Below are 15452 nucleotides of genomic sequence, written 5' to 3' on the forward strand. Positions count from 1 at the left end.
TGATGAAGTTCTCGTTGTCCTTAGACATCTAGTCCAGGATCCTCCCATGAACCCCTTCATCAGACTTTTGATAACATTTTTGTTCCACCAGGTCAGTGGATTTCCAATGGGTACAAGCATGGAAGCTTGCTATGTCAATACCTTCATCAGCTGGGTCTTAATAGATGGCCAACGCACAGTAAATCCCATGCCACAAGGTCCCCACTTTGTGTTAAAAAATGACCTTTTATATCGGGTAGGAGAACATGAGGGAGAGATAAGGTTAGTTCCGTGGACTTACCGGCGACAAGTCTGTGAACTGGCTCATACCCATCTCCTGGGGGACCATTTGGGTCCCGAAAAAACTTTAGAGCGGATCACGCTCCGATTCTTTTGGTCTGGGATTAATGAGGAGGTCCACCGCTTTTTGATTCCTAGGAGGGACTATGCTCCTTTAATGCCTTTACCCTTAATAGAAGTCCTCTCTGAGCAAATTGGGGTTGACCTCGTGGGACCCCTGGAACCCTCAGCCAGAGGTCATAAATACATCATGGTCCTGGTAGATTACACCACCCGATATCCTGAAGCTGTTCCCTTGTGCTCAGCTACATCTAAGGTTATCGCACGGGAATTGGTAGGGGTATTTGCACGAAGCGGCATCCCTAAAGAAATCCTGACGGATCAAGGGATGCCTTTTACCTCGGACACGTTCAGGGAAACAGCTAAGTTACTGAAGATAAAACATTTAAGGACCTCAGTATATCATCCTCAAACCAATGGTCTGGTTGAGAGGTTTAATCAAACTCTCAAACAGATGCTACACAAGGTAATCAATGAGGACAGAAGGAACTGGGATCAGCTCCTCTCCCTCATCCTTTTTGCATATCGGGAAGTCCTACAAGCCTCAATGGGGTTCTCACCCTTTGAATCATTGTATGGACGACAACCCCAAGGTTTATTGGATATATTAAAAGAAGGCTGGGAGGAGGAGGAGGCGGCTCTTCCCTCTGTAAATATACTTGAATATATCGTGCAATTACGTGATAGACTGGCTAAGATTAGGCCCCTCTTAAAATTTCACATGGAAATGGCACAAGCAGCGCACTTCGGGAGTTCCGCCCGGCGGACTGAGTCATGGTATTTGTTCCTACCTCACACTCCAAATTACTGGCACATTGGCAAGGCCCATATGAAGTTAAGGAGAAGAAGGGTCTGGTCGATTATTTGGTTATCCAACCTAATCGTCGACCTAAAGAGCAGATTTATCATGTCAATTTGCTGAAACCGTGGAAAGAAAGGGATGCCGATCCTTTCTCCGGACAGCCATGCTCCCTCTTTATTCATAAATTAAACCTTAACGTCGGTGATAATTTGACTCACCTACAGCGACAGCAGCTCCAAGCAGCTATCCTGTCTGCTCCAGAGGTAGTGAACGAAAAGCCCAGACGTACCTCCCTGGTTGCGCATGACATTGTGACGAAACCCGGAGTTATAGTCAGAGAACGCCCATATCAGATTCCTAAAGCAAAATAGGCAGAAGTGGAGTTGGAGATCAAATGAATGCTGGATCTAAGTGCTATAGAGGAGTGTTATAGTCCCTGGTCCAGTCCCATCGTGTTGGTCAAAAAGCCTGACGGAAGTTGGAGGTTTTGCAATGACTTCCGTCAGCTTAACCAAGTCTCCCAATTCGATGCCTATCCAATGCCGAAAGTGGACGACCTCCTCAAGCGGCTAGGAAATGCCAAATTTTTGACTACCCTTGATATGACAAAGGGATACTGGCAGGTTCCTTTAACGGACTCCGCAAAGGAAAAGACAGCGTTCAGCACCCCTAGCGGACACTGGCAGTATCGTGTACTCCCATTTGGGTTACATGGGGCTCCCGCTACCTTCCAACGTCTGGTGGACAAAGTGCTCCAACCTCATAATTTGTATAGTGCTACCTATTTGGATGACATTGTCATCTATTCCAGCACCTGGGAGGAACACCTACAACAGGTTAAGGCTGTATTACGGACAGGCATTTCTCAGCTTAGCAGGCTACTATCGCCTGTTTGTACCCCGGTTTTCCGAGAGAGCCATGCCCTTGAAAAATCTTACAAGGAAGGGGAAACCTAATCATGTGGTATGGGATGATGTTACAAACGCTGCATTTTGTGACCTTAAGCAGGCACTTACGTCAGCTCCTATTTTAAAAGTACCTGATTTTTCTTTGCCTTTCATTCTTCAGTCAGACGCTTCGGACACAGGCCTAGATGCCGTGCTGAGCCAGAGCATCGATGGAGTAGAACACCCCATAATGTACCTGAGCCGAAAACTGTTGAACAGCGAGACCAGGTATGCGGCAGTGGAGTGGGAAGCTTTGGTGATTACTCAGCTGAAGTACTACCTCTTGGGACGTGAGTTCACCCTGGTGACTGACCATGCACTGTTACAGTGGGTGACGTTACACAGGGATTCGAATCCACGAGTCGCGAGGTGGTTTTTAGACCTACAGACTTACAAGTTATTTATTGTCATGGTGTACTGCAGGCCAATGCTGATGCCCTTTACTGAAGCCACAACCTCACGGCCAAGTACGCCTAACCCGATGGGTCTGGGCTGAGGGGTGGGCCATGTCATACACGTGCATCTAGGAGTGAGCTGAATGGACCAAGTGGAGGTAATTACCCGCCAGGCCAGGGGGTGGTGGGATGAACTAAATCTACCTCTGTTATCTCTACAGGCCAAAAATGGGAAAACCTGCCTGATTCAACGACACTTCCGTTTCTGGCTCCCAGACTGAAGTCACTTCCGGTTCCGGCCAGATGACATCACTTCCGCCATTCAGCTTATAAAGCCGCTATATTTCCTCCACCAGTCAGTTCAGTGGAGAACTCAAAAGAATGCACATGAGTGGTGTAGAATAAACCTTTTGCAGCCAGAGACAACATATGGGTGGCTGCCCTAAACCTTTTTGCGTGTGTCAAGGCTATTCATTTCACAGCATGTAACTGCTCAATACTGATTAATTGCAACACCAAATTGGTTGGATCAACTCATTAAGCCTTGAACTTCATAGACAGGTGTGTCTAATCATGAGAAAAGGTATTTAAGGTGGTCAATTGCAAGTTGTGCTTCCTTTGACTCTCCTCTGAAGAGCGACAGACAGCATGGGATCCTCAAAGCAACTCTCAAAAGATCTGAAAACAAAGATTGTTCAGTCTCCTGGTTTAGGGGAAGGCTACAAAAAGCCATCTCAGAGGTTTAAACTGTCAGTTTCAACTGTAAGGAAAGTAATCAGGAAATGGAAAGGCCACAGGCACAGTTGCTGTTAAACCCAGCAGGTCTGGCAGGCCAAAAAAAATACAGGAGTGGCATATGAGCAAGATTGTGAGAATGGTGACAGACAACCCACAGATCACCTCCAGAGACCTGCAAGAACATCTCGCTGCAGATGGTGTATCTGTACATCGTTCTACAATTCAGCGCAATTTACACAAAGAACATCTGTATGGCAGGGTGATGAGAAAGAAGCCCTTTCTGCACTCACGCCACAAACAGAGTCGCTTGTTGTATGTAAATGCTCATTTAGACAAGCCAGATTCATTTTGGAACAAAGTGCTTTGGACTGATGAGACCAAAATTGAGTTTTCTGCTCATAACAAAAAGCGCTTTGCATGGCGGAAGAAGAACACTGCATTCCAAGAAAAACACCTGCTACCTCCTGTCAAATCTGGTGGAGGTTCCATCATGCTGGGGGGCTGTGTGGCTAGTTCAGGGACTGGGGGTCTTGTTAAAGTCGAGGGTTGGATGAATTCAACCCAATATCAACAAATTCTTCAGGATAATATTCAAGCATCAGTCACAAAGTTATGCAGGAGATGGATATTCCAACAAGACAATGACCCAAAACACAGTTCAAAATCTACAAAGGCATTCATGCAGAGGGAGAAGTACAATGTTCTGGAATGGCCTTCACAGTTCCATGACTTGAATATCATCGAAAAATCTATGGGATGATTTGAAGCAGACTGTCCATCTGCCCCATGAACTGGAGAGATTTTGTATGAAGAATGGTCAGAAATACCTTCATCCAGAATCCAGACACTCATCAAAGGCTATAGGAGGCGTCGAGAGGCTGTTAGATTTGCAAAAGTTGGCTCAACTAAGTATTGATGTCATATCTCTGTTGGGGTGCCCAGATTTATGCACCTGTCTAATTTTGTTATGATGCATATTGCACATTTTCTGTTAATCCAATAAACTTAATGTTACTGCTGAAATCCTATTGTTTCCATAAGGCATGTCGTATATTAAAAGGAAGTTGCTACTTTGAAAGCTCAGCCAATGATAAACAAAGATCCAAAGAATTAAGAGGGGTTCCTAGACTTTTTCATATGACTGTAAATTCTCACAACTGTTTTGTTCATTAAAGAGGGTTTTCAAAGTTATGGGCCTCTCAAATAAATCCTGGGCGCCACACATCCCCCTTTAGTCCTGTATGTGCCATCCAGTTGTCATCAGTGACGCTGCACTCCACGCCGGTTGCAAACTGCTGCACCTCCCTGTCAGCCTTGGGTTACACTGATGCAGGAATTGTTCAGGTGTCATCACTGGCACAAACGCTGCCCTTGTGTGTTCGGCCAGTCAGCTCCCAGCCAAGCCTTATCCGCTGTCCTTGAGTGATAAGATGTCAGCCTTATCATGTCCTCCTACTTTTCTAACTCTGGCAATGGCAAATGTAAAAATGTGGGAGGGCACAGAGGGGCAGCCATGTCTCATACTTGGCATTTAAGCTGTGATTCAAGGTGCTTGAGCAGTTCCCTTTGCAAAGCAACTCATATATTCAGCTTGATTTGGCTCACATAGCAAACACGAAGAAGTCAAGCCACACCAAACTGGAATCTCTTCAGCCCGACAGTAAACACTTTTCCTATCGTGAATCTGACAGGACACCCTGCCTTCTGATACACTGTATCAGACTTTCAAGCTCATCTCAGGAAGTCAGGTTGAAGAAAATGTTTACCACTTCTACCCTCACCACAGGAGATTGAAAATGAGTGCGGGTCGGAAAAGGATAATCAGTTGGGATACTGCCATCAGCCAGCTGGGATTACAGGTTATAACCGTCTTCAGGCTCAACTACATGCTGGTTACAGATGGCCATTAAACTAAGCTCTGTGGCTACCAACACAATACATCATCTGGCAGTCCAAACCTGCACTTCACCCCTGGGCCATTTATTAAGAATCAGAGAAAAGTCAAAATTAGTTAATACAAAATAATAACATCTGCCTGATCCAAATCAGGCCCACCAGGGACCAGAGCCTATCCCAGTAGCACTGAGCGCAAGGCAGGAAACAAACTTGGGCAAAGCACCAGTTCAGTACAGGACACACTCTCACGAACACTCACACAGGGACCGTTTTGTAATTGACAATGTAATTAGACCCTCTATAAGAATGTAGGAAGAAAACTGAAGGACCAGGAGAAAAATCCCCCACAGACACAGGGAGAACATGCAGTCTATAAATGGAAATCCAGTGGGTTGGGGGCAATTCAATCCCAGGAAAGAAGGTCCATGAGGCAGCAGCACCAGCAACGGACTTAGGGACAGACAGACAGATTTTAATTTTAGCATAATAGGCAGGATAGATAGATAGATAGATAGATAGATAGATAGATAGATAGATAGATAGATAGATAGATAGATAGATAGATAGATGAAAGGCACTATATGATAGATAGATAGATAGATAGATAGATAGATAGATAGATAGATAGATAGATAGATAGATAGATAGATAGATAGATAGATAGATGAAAGGCACTATATGATAGATAGATAGATAGATAGATGGATGAAAGGCACTATATGATTGATAGATAGATAGATATTAATTTTAGCATAGTAGGCAGGATAGAAAGATAGACACACATATTTTATATATACAAAAGTACACAGAATGCAAGAGTTACGCTGCAGTCTAACTGTTCTCCACTTCCACAATTAGCCAAGAAGACCTCGGCCCACCTAAGGACCCCTGATGACACTCAGGCCCTACCCTGTCACAGACTTCTCCTGGTCCTAACACTAATTAAACAACATGCCCTTGGAAGGTCACTATCACTTTAAGATTACCACATCATGCATATTATATACACATATATATATATATATATATATATATATATATATATATATATATATATATATATATATATATATACACACACACACAGACACACACATATTTATATATGTGTGTGTATATATATATATATATATATATAAACACATACATATAAAATATCTGCATACGCACGCAAAAAAAGAAGAATAAGCAGTATAACTTAACTTTATAAATTCCACTGTAACCTCTTCTTTGAGTGAGTAGGAAGCTAAGTTGAAGATTTGTAACACGATGTTATTTAACTGCTCTGCAGGGGGTCAGCGGACCCTCATTTCACAGTCACTCACGTAGGCACTCTGGTAAATTTCACAGTGACAGTAACATCCCAAAGCTGCTGACACACATCATCGTGAAAGCACATCCTCTACTTGTTTTGATATCAAAGCCTACATACGAGCCCACGAGGAGGACAGTTCATTGCGTACAAAGACTTGTCAGTTATCAGAGGTCACGGATTTCTGAATCAGCTCCAAAAAATCAGGACAAGTTTATCACCAAGATGCATCGGCCATCCAGTGTGATGAGGTCAGGACTCTGGGCTGGGTTGTAAGCTTTCTGTCCTCAAGATCCTTAGCCAGATGCCCAGCCTATCAAACAGGGTAGGAAGCAGCTAGTCGATCAGTTCCTTAAACAGATTTTTATGGGACTGATGGGAATAGCAACTTACATCAGGGAGAAGACAAGTGGGCAGAGTTCTGCTAAAACAGGGGCATCTTCTGATTGAGATGCTTTCCTTTAATAGCATTACAGATGGACCCCCACCCAATGAATTCATTAAGAGATCTGAGACAGCAGAAGAATAAAATCTCTATATATATAAATCTATCTGTCTGTCTTCTTTTCACGAGAGAACTACTAAAAGGATTTAGATTGGGTTTCATTGTTCACCTGTGGTACCGATTTATTTGCATGAATCCGAGAGAGACGCAGCGGGCCATCCCTCCTCACTCACGCTCCAGCCTCAGGGCGTACCTTACTTACGCTTGGCTAGTGAATGAGGAACTACTTAATGGATTTTCTAGAATTTGCTTGAACATTCCGGTTTATTTTGTGACTTCTCTCATTGCTCTTAAGTATCATAGTTCGCTTGCAGGAGTGTCAAATTCACGCTAATCTGAGACAGAGGCCGCAGGGCGAGGGGAGGAGGAAGCGTGACGTCAGGAGTGGGGAGCCAGGCAGGGTCCTCCTCACTCAGGCGCCTCTGTTCGAGTCGCTCTACCTCTGCATTTTTCAAGTGTAACTTGCCTCCGCTTAGCTAGTGGTACTGGTTTGTTTATTGATTTTTAAAGGTTGTCCTGTTTCATTACAATGTGGGCAGAGCCGTGGGGGACGGTTAGTCTAAATTCAAATAGAGGACTCGACAATAAATGCATCCTAGCATCAAACAGGTGCTGTATAAAATTAACGAATTAAGTGGACCAAGACAGTAAAAATATAAAATGTGCTACATAAAAAGAGGACTGAACAATGAAAGTACTCTAAGATTAAAAAAGGTGCCATATAAAACTAATTAAGTGGTCCAAGACAGTACAAGTATAAGATATGCTATACAGAAAGAGGACTAAAAAACATCCTAACATTAAAAAACTGCTATATAAAATGAATCCATTAAGTGGTCTGAGACAGTAAAAGTATAAAATCTGATGTATAAAAATGGACAGCACAATAAAGCTCCCGAACATCAGAAAGGTGCAATTTAAAATGAATGAATGAATGAATGAATGAATTAATTAAACAGGTCTGAGGCAGTAAAAGCATAAAATGTGCTAAATGAACAACAAAACGTAACATCAAAAAGGTGCTGTGTAAAGTAAATTCATTAACTTGTCTGAGATGGTAAAAATATAAAATGAGAAGTTAACAATAAAGTACACAAACATCAAAAAAAAAAGTTATATGTATAAAGAAAAAAAGTCAGACATGAGCGTCATTAGGCTTTGTGCCCGAGGAACCAAGTTACCCAAACTATTCTCTTAACATCTCAGTAATTATTTACCGCTATGATGCTGATCTTTCTGATCATTAAATAGCTCATTATTATAGCAATTGACGAGAAGAATTCATAATTAATCACAGAATTACGGTATTTGAGGGTTCCTCTAGAGTGCCTCTTTCTCTTGCACGATTTGCCTCAAAAACTAATCAGCACATCGTCGTCTCATAACAGGCTTAAGTTTCGAGTTTGATGTTTTTTCGTCCAGTCGTTTTAGCTCTACACTGTCTTCAAGAAACTGTGACACACAGACAGACAGACAGACAGACAACCATCATCGAGATATCAATGTTTCCGGTATTAGGGGACCCTAAAAAGTCGAGATCCATCGAGAACCGGAGATCAAAATTTTTAACAAATCTAAAGCTTTTGCTCATCAACCATAGATGACAGGTTATGGTGGGCAAGGGTGCAGGGTTCAAAGCAAAAATTTAAGTGGTCAATGACAGTAAAAGTATAAAATGTGGACTGAACAATAAAGCGCCCAAACACCAAAAAGGTGCTATATAAAATGAATTAAATGAAATGTGAAGTTTTTAAATTTAGCTCTTTAACAATGCAGTTATATACATAAGGTACTATGTAAAATAATTACTCGGCTATAAAACATCCTAAGATCACGAAGGCTGAATCGGAAAATGAATTAAGTGCTCTGAGACAAAGAAGGTATTAAATATTAAAAGCTCTACATACAATAAAAACAATAAAATTAAAATAAAATCAGTGAGCCCTGAAAATGGAAAATGATCGATCAACTGCTAATTGAGGAGCCTCCAATGAAAGGAGCTACAGTATATGAACTGAATACATTCTAAACAAGCGTCACACTATGAAAGAAGATATAATAACTCGACTAATACAGCAACTTACTGTAAAAGACGCAATATACAGTAAACACTGCTGGATCATTACCAGTGGCATGTAGCTGGCTATAAACACACCCAACAAAGCCGGACAACGTAAAGGCTTAATGAATCACCCTGTGATGGCGAAAGAAGAAATACTAACTCAAGTAGTGATGCAGAAAACTGCATGTCTAATAAGAGTGTTCACAATGAAAGGCACTATAAAAGGTTATAATGTTCTGCCAATTAGGGCCACAAGAGAAGGCTGAGCTTTCACTGTCCGGCAAAAGCAAATCCCTTGCAATGCGGTCTGCAGTGCCCCCGGTGAAGTCAGTCGCCTGTACACAAAGGCTGCAGTGACGAGTCAGTGAGCCAACATGGCACAGACAACCCACGGAACTGTGAAAAAAAAAAAATGCTACAGGATGTGGGCAAGAACCCCCCGTCTGGAGGAGAAGTCGTCTTTTGTCCTCCAAACTGCACTTCTAAAAACCAAAAAAAAAAAACCAAGGCCCGGTCTGCCATTTGAACAGCTTGACGTTTAAAAGAGCGGCTTCATGCAATGTTGAAAATTGGCACCTTTTATTTATTGCTTTAGGCGGCAGAGAGAGAAGCGACATGAGCCAGCTTGCTGCGCTGCTTGGAAAGAATTCTTACAGGCCTGTGCGGATAAAGCAGCTGATCTGGGCAGAGCTCGATAACCTGATAAGTTGAAAGAACAGAATTGAACAAAACGTGCCGGGATGGGACTGAGCTGGGGGAGAAGAAGTAAAGACGTGGAGTCCTGACCTGACACAGCCAGCCTGTTCTTCATAGCCAGTTGCGTCACGCATGCACGCACAAGTAATGAGGTATCATGATGTGCGACTCATCTCATGCATTGCAGGAGGGATAAGGTTGGAGAGAACATCCCACAGCATGTCAATCCACACCCCTGGAGACAGAAATCAGGCTGAGGATGACCAACTTAAGAGTCCTCAGTGAACCCAACATATACACCTCACTGGGATTTTTTTAGGAAGCTGAAGACTCTTCTTTACTCCATAGATTTATATTGTCTCTTCAAGAAGCCAGAAGTAATACCAGAAAGAGTATGTACAAGATAGGAACCAATCCAGAGTGGGATGTCAGTTCACAGTACTCAATGACAATCACTCACACCAAGTTAGTATAATATAATATAAATATATCAGTCCATCCATGTACTTACTGAGCAAGTGCAGACCAGTTGTAGGTATCTGGTAGACCCAAACGTGAACAGGAAGCCAGCCTGTGTCAGTACAAACTCATTCACACACTCACAAATACTCTGTTTTACCATAATAGCACCACTAGACTCTACCCTTCCTCAGTACAAATCCTGACGACTATGCCAACTGTTCTACCCTGGAGTCACACCATAACCCATTCCAGGTCACGCATTTTGCATTATGAGCTCTTCCTCCCACTCCAAACCCACCTTTCTGCACAGCACTTCCACTACATCACCAATCTTGCCAACATTCATATATTTAGTGATCCTGTTCAGACCACTTTCTTAAGGTCTGGATATAAGGCACAAACCAATCCTGGATGAGACCCAGGTTCATCACTCCGTACACTCAACATCGTTCACAATGGCTCAGTTTAACAGCAGCAATCTTGGTGTGCTGTGTGGGAGGATTCTTATAGGCCTCTGTGGATAAAGCAGCAAACCTCAGCTTAACTGGGAAGAACTCAATAACCAGATAAGTCATGGAGTGAAAGAACAGAACTGAACAGAACATGCCGGAAATGGGACTGAGCTGGGGGAGAAGAAGTGAGGACGTCGAGTCCTGACCTGACACAGCCAGCCTGTTCTTCATAGCCAGTTGTGTCACGCATGGACGCACAGGTAAGGAGGTATCGTGATGTGAGACCCATCTCATGCATTGCAGTAGGGATAAGGTTGGTGAGAACTTCCCACAATATGTTAATCCACACCCCTGGAGACAGAAATCAGGCTGAGGATGACCAACTTAAGAGTCCTCAGTGAACCCAACATATACACCTCACTGGGATTTTTTTAGGAAGCTGAAGACTCTACTTTACTCCACAGATTTATATTGTCTCAGTTTATCTCGTGAATATAGTACCTTCCAAGCGTCAATGAATGGCATAAATGTAACATAATGGTGAAGGTGCCGTATTTGATTCATCCATCAGTTCACATGCTTCAAGAAGCCAGAAGCCATACCAGTAACTGTATGTACAAGATAGGAACCAATCCAGGGTGGGATGTCAGTTCACAGTACTCAATGACAATCACTCACACCAGGTTAGTATAATATAAAAATATCAGTCCATCAATGTACTTACTGAGCAAGTGCAGACCAGTTGTAGGTATCTGGTAGACCCAAACGTGAATAGGAAGCCAGCCTGTGTCAGTGCAAACTCATTCACACACTCATAAATACTCTGTTTTACCATAATACCACCACTAGACTCTACCCTTCCTCGGTACAACTCCTGACGACTATGCCAAGTGTTCTACCCTGGAGTCACACCATAACCCATTCCAGGTCACGCATTTTGCATTATGAGCTCTTCCTCCCACTCCAAATCCACCTTTCTGCACAGCACTTCCACTACATCACCAATCTTGCCAACATCCATATATTTAGTGAACCTGTTCAGACCACTTTCTTAAGGTCTCAGAACACTGGGTACAAGGCACAAACCAATCCTGGATGGGACCCAGGTTCATCACTCTGTGCACTCAACATCGTTCACAATGGCTCAGTTTAATAGCAGCAATCTTGGTGTGCTGTGTGGGAGGATTCTTATAGGCCTCTGTGGATAAAGCAGCAAACCTCAGCTTAACTGGGAAGAACTCAATAACCTGATAAGTCGTGGAGTGAAAGAACAGAACTGAACAAAACGTGTCGGGATGGGATTGAGCTACGGGAGAAGAAATGAGGATGAGGAGTTCTGACCTGACACTGCCAGCATATTCTTCATAGCCAGTTGTGTCACGCATGGACACATGGGCAATAAAGGCATCGTGATGTTCTGCTCATCTTATGCACTGCAGGAGAAACAAGTGTAGGCGAGAACTTCCCACAGCAAGTCCATCCACGTCCCTGGAAACAGAAATCAGGCTGGGCAGAACCTGCCAAGGATGACCAACTCAAGAGTCACTAGTGAACAACATACAGTACACACCTCACTTGAATGTTTTAGGTAGCTGAAAACTCTACGTAATGTTTGGCTTCTTCATTCAACAGATTTATATTGTCAGAGTTTATCTTGTGAATATAGTGCCTTCCAAGTATCATAAACAATTAATGGTATAAATATGATGGTATAAACATTATGGTAAAGGAGCAGCATTCGAGTCATCCATCAGTTCATCTGCATTTTAACTTAACTTAACTTAACTTCCAGGTTTCGAGAAGCCATAAGCAATCCCAGTAACACTTGGTTCAAGGCAGGAACCAATCCTGGGTGGGACGCCAGTTCACAATGTCGAGTGCACACCGGGTCAGAATAATGCCACCTGTTTTATTTCAGCACCACCACCATACTTCAACCATTCCTCTGTGCAAATCCTGACGAAAATGCCAAGTGTTCTGTCCTGGAGTCTCATCACAACCCATCCCAGGCCACACATTTTGCACTGTGAACTCTTTCTCCCACTCCAAACCCACCTTTCGGCACAGCACTTCAATTACATTACCAATCTAGCCAACATTAATTTGTTTAGTGAACCTGCTCAGTCAACTTTTTCAAGGTCTCAGAATACTCGGTGCAAGGCAGGAATCAACCCTGGATGGGACCCTGACATATCACTCGATGCACTTATCATTTAATGGCAAAAATCAAACTAACGTCCATCCACTTAGTTACTAAACCTGCGCTATCTATTTTTAGGGTCCCTGTGAAGCAAATAGCACAAGGCAGGGACCAACTCTGGATGGGATGTCAATCCATGACAGTGCAAACTCATGGGCACATTCACAAATACTCACATCACGTCAGATTAAGGCCACCGATCAAGACAATATCCATCCATCCATTCACCAAACCTACTCAGTCCATTTTTTAAAGTCGCAGAGGACACTGCATACAAATCAGAAACCAACCCTGGTCCATCACTCAGTGCCTTCACAATCATTCACACTGAGTCAGTTTAATGGCAAACCTTAACCTTTAATGGCAAAACTGAGCACAGGGTAACAGTCTACGTTGGAAGAGACCATGGTCCATCACAGCGTGGAAGCTGAATCAGACGCAGTAAGTCAGAGTAAGGAGACCACTCAAACTCGCATGCATCCATCTGCTTACTGGACCGGATGTAGGATGTGGGGAAGCAATGAGCACAAGGAAGGAAGGAACCAACCGTGGACGGGATGGCAGTGCATGACAGTGCAAACCCATGGTCATATTCACAAATAATCCCAGTGGGTCAGATTAATGACACCAATCTAGCCAACATCCATTTACTGAACCTGCCTAATTCACTGTTTTAAAGTCTGAGAGAACACTGAGGGGAAAAGCAAGGCAGGATTCAACCCTGGATAGGACAATAATCAAACTTGTATGCATCCATCCATCTACTAACTGAACCAGGAAGCAATGAGCATAACGAGGGAACCAAAGCGTTCACAATAACCCATGGTTTGTTACTCTCATGCCATCAATTAAACTAAGACACATTCATGTAGTTACTGAACCTGCTAATCCAGTTGTCAGCCCATTTAATTTCGTCAGGGGGAGTTGCAGAGTGGTTGGACCGAGTGGCTGGGGATGTCAGACTATACAACTGAAAATCGGGCACCTCGACTGCCCCCAACTCACTAAAATTACGTCGAAGAAGTCTACAACTAAAAATTGCTGGAAAAGTCATATAATGTGACTTGGCCTTTAGCAGGTGGCACATTACACATCTTCTAATTAGAGGGGACGTCCGATCTGACAACTGCAGGTGCTCATCTGGTCACCAGAGAATGTCAAATTATACAACTAGTAATCACAGGGTATGATAAATTACACGATTCCATGAAGACTTTCCAGCACAGTTTAAACTTTTCAAAATATTGCCAGCTCACCCCTTTGCTATGAGGAAATAACGTGCTGCCTGATGGCGCCAGTGCCGTACAAATGCTTTCCAGGTATGGCGAGTTGAGCCTCAATCTTTTTTCCATTCTGTCATGGTATGTACAACATGCAACATCAGACGGTCTGTTTGTGAGGTCCAAAATCCCCATGTTCTTTATTCCTCATAGCTGCACTTAAAGGAAGCTGAGCACTCGGATGTTGTCGATTCTCACAACCTGAATCTCAAAATCCTTCGCCACAGCATACATTTGAATTTTGACCCGATGCAGACAGACATGTTGTGAAGTCTACTTCTAGAGATAACGTAATGAAGTACATTAATGGTAGCGTATTGCCCCCAATTTGGATGTGTCCATTCCTTTAAATTTCTAAACCCTGTTATGTTTTTGTGCTCCACATTTTGCATTTTATATCTAAAGACATAATGGGTTACATAAAACCAGCTATGAAGAACCCCGATGCAACGATTTTGCTTGGATACCTAAGGAATCATCAGTGCGATTTTTGGCACCTTTCAGAATATTCAAGGTATTTTCTTTATCTTTCATGAAGGCTTTACAGGTACAGTGAGTTCAGCCACAGCCTCAACCCCTTTATCATTCTGCTGTGGTACGTAAAACACGACTTATCAGACAGACAAGCTTCTCTTCTGTTCGTGTGGTCCAAAACACCTGTATTAGCAATTCTTTGCTGCTGCATTGTATGTATCATATTTCCAGGTGAGTGCTGATTGGTTGTCAGCTCACATGTACACACAGAGCCCACCCTGATGACTAAAGACTAATCTGTTTTGAGTTTCTCAGGGTGAACTGCAGACTAGCTGGAGCGAGTCACTGGGAATGTCCGACTAAACAACCGGTGACCAAAAGAAACTCACTAAGATTATACAGTAATCCCTCCTCGATCGTGGGGGTGCTCCAGACCCCGATAGGTGAAAATCCGCGAAGTAGAAACCATATGTTTCTATGGTTATTTTTATATATTTTAAGCCCTTATAAACTCTCCCACACTGTTTATAAATATTCCCCGCAGAGTTATACAGCATAATCCCTTTGTATTCTCTTAGATATTAGGTAAGATTCATTGAAATTATGTATGTAAACACACTGTTTATATACAGTAAAACCTAAATATTATTTTAAAGATATTGAGTGTCTCCGATATCACATATGTTACAGCCATTATGATAGACAGACCACCAGCAAATACGTACAATGCAACAAAATTAGTATACAGTAAATGTGTGTGTACAGTGACACTAAACGTACGTACATGTACTAAGTACTGTAAGTAGAAAATTAATTATGGTTACTCACCAACAATGACACGATGACTTGTCCGATAACAATGAGCTTTATTTTACTGCACAACAAAGGAGAG

At 42.8% G+C, this 15452-nt stretch overlaps 1 protein-coding gene across 1 annotated transcript in view; it reads right to left on the bottom strand.

Annotated features, from left to right (window-relative positions):
• LOC120532339 (diacylglycerol kinase theta) overlaps positions 1-15452 on the bottom strand; it is a 280803-nt gene that overhangs the window by 169907 nt on the left and 95444 nt on the right. The gene's annotated exons all lie outside the window — the stretch shown is intronic.

Source organism: Polypterus senegalus, chromosome 7 (assembly GCF_016835505.1).
Source record: "Polypterus senegalus isolate Bchr_013 chromosome 7, ASM1683550v1, whole genome shotgun sequence".
Classification (NCBI taxonomy): Eukaryota; Metazoa; Chordata; class Cladistia; order Polypteriformes; family Polypteridae; genus Polypterus; species Polypterus senegalus.